This window comes from Gavialis gangeticus, unplaced genomic scaffold (genome assembly GCF_001723915.1).
Source record: "Gavialis gangeticus isolate Ggan-Ray unplaced genomic scaffold, GavGan_comp1, whole genome shotgun sequence".
NCBI classification, from domain to species: Eukaryota; Metazoa; Chordata; order Crocodylia; family Gavialidae; genus Gavialis; species Gavialis gangeticus.
Window position 1 is genome coordinate 17,933,344 of NW_017728996.1, and position 5,563 is coordinate 17,938,906.

General features: G+C 47.9%; 1 long non-coding RNA gene across 1 annotated transcript in view; it reads left to right on the forward strand.

Moving 5' to 3' along the window:
* Positions 1-5,563, forward strand: part of LOC109288516 — a 65,465-nt gene that overhangs the window by 9,168 nt on the left and 50,734 nt on the right. The window contains exon 2 of the long non-coding RNA XR_002095173.1: positions 1,129-1,198. This is a non-coding gene — a long non-coding RNA (uncharacterized LOC109288516). The remainder of the gene's footprint in view (positions 1-1,128; positions 1,199-5,563) is intronic.

Genomic DNA, 5,563 nt, shown 5'->3' on the forward strand with positions numbered 1-5,563 from the left:
GGGGGGGGGGGGGGGGGGGGGGGGGCAGCAGGAAGAGTCAGCCAGGGCTTGCACATTAGCTAATTAATTTTCATGACTGAACTATGTCTGGTCTCTTCTCAGCACCCCTCACCCACCAGAATCATTCTCTTGCGCTCATAGACAGACGCACACGCACGAGACACGTCCTGTTTTGGCTTCAGACTCCTTCCAAAGCCTTGAAATGCAAACAGTTATTTTGTTTATTTTCCAATGGGGGTTTCCCTGCTTCACGATACACAGGGGCCCCTGTTTCACATTAGCGGAGTCTTATTAAAGGCAGTGCATGAAGGCCAGTTACTCCCAGCCAAGCCATATGCTGCCTCCCATCTATAAATCCAACCTTTGAACAAAGCCTTCTGTACCTTGGCCCATATTTCTGCCCAGCCTGCCCGCTTCTTTTCTCCCCCTCTCTCTTATGCTGAAGGTTTCTTAGTGCCAGGGAGATATGATAATTCTTGTGGAGAGAGCATGAAATGCCTCTGCTCTTTGTGTCTGTTTAATTCAATGAGAACCCCAGCCCCGGATGTCATGAATGGTGGCTTTGTGCTGGCCCTTCCTAAGCTCCAACTGCCAGCCCTGATCTCTGTCTCTGTTGTTTCCCACCATTGGATACTGATTAACAAACTAAATTATTTTTTCTCCCTAATGATGTTTTCCCACTTTGCCCACCAGGCTGGAAGAAGCCATGGGGAGGAAAGGGTTCATGCAAAGGATGAGATAGCCAGAGAGAAAATTAAAGAGACAGTGTTGCTCTCTGGGATCTGGCCACACAGATCCATTCTGCTTTATTTCCTTATTAGAGAAAACGATAGTGTCTTGCTGTATTTTACAGGGCTGCCTATGTTGCCGCTAGGGAATGGGTTTAAAAAACATTTGCATAAACAAAGCATTCCTGGATCTATAACATACAACTGTGTTTGTGCGTGCGTGCGCGTGTGTAATACAAACCGTGTGCACACAGGGGGGCGGTATCTTGTGGGTAGTCCCAAATTTAAGACATATTTTGCAGCTGTTGCTCAGGGAGCAATGTTCAATAATGATGTGACATCCACCCATACATGTGGCAGCCTCTTGCTAATTGAGATGAATTCTTTCTTCCTTAATCAGACCTGACTGGAAGTTCACAGACTGGGATATAGTGGGAAGACGCAGGACATCTCTGTGCAGGCAAGGAGAGGTGAGTCACTGGACAGAGTTGTCGAAGGCATGACTTGAACATATGCTCTGGAGTCTCGATCTGCAGCCTCAATTCCAGGTCAACCCTTGCTCTCCCTGCACCCCTAGCTCGCTTTTCCAATCTGGGCCGGCAGATACTTGCTGTTGCTCTGTAAGTCCCCCAGCAATAATTCCTCTCTCTATATATAGAGTAGGAGGTAGGAATCAAAGCCAGGTCAGGATGCAGCCATCTGCTTTCTGAAGCAGTGGTGTATCCTTGGCTTGCTCGTGAGCTGGGAAGAAAAGCAGCTTATAGAATTTTTTAAAAAGAAATTAGAAAGAAAATCCATTGTTATTTGCACAGAAAGAAAATGCATTGGGGAAGGCAAAGCCTCCTTTAACACTGGTTTTAAAAACAGAAGATAGGAAATGCTGTTTGTATTAAACTGTCCTAAGGTCGAGAGGTCAGACTCCTGAACTTCTCAGCAGAGAAGCTGAAAGACCTGCTGAGTGCTAGGGTTGTGATCTGAGAACTTGTCTGCTAAGAAGTGGGAAGAGATCATGGACTTGTTTTTGGCAAGCTGCTGGACAGGTGGTGGGTGGTAAGTCTTGCAGAGAGCAGAGCCCTGTCTCTGCTGTCAAGAGAAGGGCCTGTAATTTGCCACAGGTGTATCTGGTGTAGCTCCATCCATGGAGGCAGCGCTGCGAGCTGGACAGGACTTGGCTCCAGAGAGCAGGGCTGAGAGACATTGGTAGCTTAAAAAAAAATCAAGCCCCAAACCTAGCTTATATTGTGGCTACTGCCAGTGGAGCTACACCAGCTACTAAGAATGAGTGGCCTTACTTTTAACAGTTTAAGCAAAGCTGGAGAAAAGAAATAGACTGGAAAAAGGGTGCCTTTTGTCTGGAGCCAACTGGAGCTCCCAGCAAATGGCGATCAGTCTGCCATCTAATAGCAACCCAGGAGAGTCACCCTCTGCATAACCCTTCCTTCCCACTGCGGTTCTAATCACCCTTATTACTTCTGCAAGGTAGAACAGGGCAGCAAAATGGCTGTGCGATGGGCTTTTTCATATACCAGGATTTATTAAGAACAATAGGGGAAATCAATCCATCTATGTAGAATACATCGCAGGCTGCGATGGGATAAAGCATTTATTCCGCTCTTGAAGGGTAGAGCTATAACTCACAGGAGGCAAAACCTTGAGTGCATTGGAGTCACTTCCCCTCATGTGTGCAAACAAATACTTCAGCCCCTGGCAACCCGCTAGGCATTTCATTTGTGTGCAGTATTTTCTCCCTCCTTTTTTGGAAGAGATTTCACTCAATGAAATGCTCTTTTGGACCAATTAAGGGGTTGTCAGTTGAAATACATCATGGAATTCAGCGGGGAGGGGAGCGTTTGTGTTTTTTATAAAGCAGCTTTTACAAAACCTATGAAAAATCGAAGTGCCTCCATGATCTGAAAAAATCCTCTTGGAAAGTGTTAGTCAAAGTTTGCTGCAGCCTTTGCTACTTTACTCAAGAGCCAAAGGCTGAAATTTAGCTAGAAACAAAAATATAACTAACCAACCTGTGGATGTTGAGCAGGGGAGAGAAATGCAAAGAGTAAAGAAACAGCCGGTGTAGGGAGAAATGCATCCACTGTTTGAACTCTTTCAGTTTGAAGAATATACAGAGCCAGGGAAAGTATCGATTACTTATCTGATGATGTCTTTCTCAATGGGAGGTTTGGAATGGGACCAAGTTAGCAGGGGGTAAGTGTGATCTTTCAGGGTATGTGGGAAGTCATAAGCATGTGGGTGTGCGTGCATGCATGCACGTGCACACACACAAACACGATATGATCTCATTTCAATACACAAAGCAACACTTTCCCTTAACTCATTTTCCTTTGGTCTCATCATGTTTGTGGTGGGTGGGTGGATGGATGGGAGGTGGCTCTTGCCCATCAACCAGGCAGAAACTGGGGAGATTCAGGGAGGTTGAAAGAATGGCAGGAGCAGCTAGAAAAGGTGTTGGAGAGCTGATCAACACAGCCAAGAGTTGTGCAGCAATTGGGCAGAGACGGATGAAATTACTTTCTTCAGAAGAGATGGCTTTGCGGGTTACGTGGCATTGTGAATATGGGGTTAACCCTGTCATCAAAATCAAAGGGAGAGAGCGGGTGAGAGCAGGCAAGAGCAGGAATGTTTTATTAATGAAACCAGTCCCTCGTAGGCATTCATCATGAGGCCAATCCTCCCCATCCTCGGCATCCTCCTTTGGCTACTGTCTGGGCTGGGGTCTCACTTGGTACCTGTTCATTTACCAGGCAGCACCCACTCCTATGTGCTGTCAATACATGCTGTGATAAGCGTCACCATGTGAGCTGGCTAGACAGGGGAAGGACGGGAACATACTTAGTAGTCCAGATGGCCTGAGAGAGGGGAACACAACTTCAGATGCAGTGGAGAAGCGAAATGTGGGTTCATACCTGTGACCTGAGAGGCCCATCAGATTTCTGACTTTATCTGTAGCTCTTCATCTCCATCTATTTTGGACATTTAGCAGTAAGAGAGGCCCTGTTTTGTGTGGCAGGAGGCAAAATTTCGGTCCAGAAAGAGAGTCCTACCCTGCAACAAAAGGCAGGTGGGAGATTCGATGACCAGCTGCCCGTGAGCCCCTCCACCAGGGTCCTGGGCAGCCGGCGGCCTCCTGGGTGGTTGGGATTGACAACGTGCTGGAGCTCCTTCTCAGCCAGCATCCGGCCCTTTCCCCACATAGTCTGAGGCAGGTTGTGATTAATAAAGGACAGAGCTGCGGGAAGGGCTGTGGAGACTTTGATAGTCGCTTTGTTAAATCAACAGTCACAAAAATATGTCTTGTTTATAGACTAGGAAAGAGACTGAGCTCAGTCCCATGAGCAGCCTTTTAAGAGGTTGCTAGTATGGAGGGGTGTGCGTGTGCCCTTGTGCCTTCAGTGGGTGGAAACGCCAAGCCCGGGAGAGGCTGGGCCAGGAGAAAGCCTGGATGGAAGAAGGGAAGGGGACCCATCACAGCACCGCTCCTTCCCTGAGGGGGCCCCCTCGGGCTGATGTTTGATCTGAGGTTCAGTTGTTCTGCTCAGACACCTCAGGATGTCGAGGGCTGGGCTACAGCCTGACAAGGAATAGGATTAGATCTGCATTTACATATGAATGTGCGTTTGCATAAATCTTGGGTATATGCCACACGTATGTGCGCGCACACATGCTTGCCAGCTTACATACGCACACCTCGATTGATGAGAAATACCCGGGCGCTGTTGCTGTCTCAGCTCGATGGCAAACTCATCTGTATGCACGGCTTGAAATGTTGACTTCCTTGGGGAGCTGGGGGGACAGCTCCTCTTCCCCCCCCAATCTAGACATCAGGACAGTGCTAGGAGTGCCACAGTTCCTCACCACTGCACACAGCTTTTCATCCTGAAATATGGAGGCTCCCCCCAACTCCAAGTTGTGCAGGGACCAAAAATGTTTTAAAAAGAAGGTTCAAATGGGTCACAGCACGGTGAAGATGCTGACCTCTGGTCTACACTGTACCCTGTGGGTTGGCTGAGCAGCTCAGACCCATGCCTGTAAAACCAGGGGGTGACATTATTTCACAGGCACAGGGAAGGGCAGGCGTTCTGCTCTGTAGAGCAAGGTGTCTCAGTGGTTTTACCTGTGCATGGTAGGTGCTGCTCCTGCTCTAATGGTGAGCGTGAATTTAAGACTGCACCGTGTTATATTCTGGTGGGGGAACTCCCCGTGGGGAGGACTTAACCTGAGTAGAAAAGGGCCTTTTCAGGTTTAATTTGCATCACTTGGTTAAAATGAAACTGGGAAAAGCCAGCTTTATTGCAAAATAAATTTGTCCATGCAAGAAGTTTCATCCATATAACTGAACCTCTGTAATTATACTGGTATAATTTCCCATACAGCAAAGCCCAGAGTGTAGTAGTTAGCCATCTGTGCCTTTTGTTTCTCTGCCCAACAAAGATGTGCATGCAGCACAGGACGCCCTACGCCTGTGCGTGGCTAGAATCCCCCTCCCACCCTATTCAGCTATAATCTGGGCAATGAGGCTTTGATTCGGGCAAGGGGCTTTCAGCATGGCACTAGTCCTGCTGAAGTAAACTATGAATCAAACCTTCCCCTTACATTGCTTTCAAGTAAGCAACTGCCATCATCACCCCAAAGGCAGGTTGGAATCATGAATGGAAGGGGTGGTGTTGATGAGAAATTGTCTCTGAGATGTGATTCATGCCAGCTCAAAAAAATGTCTAGGAACCTCTGATTTAACACAGGTTTTCAGGAAATGCAGGGGCTGCACTGAACTCTTCCTGGTAGGGGGGCTTGGGCTGCGCTCGGGACAGGCAGCGGTG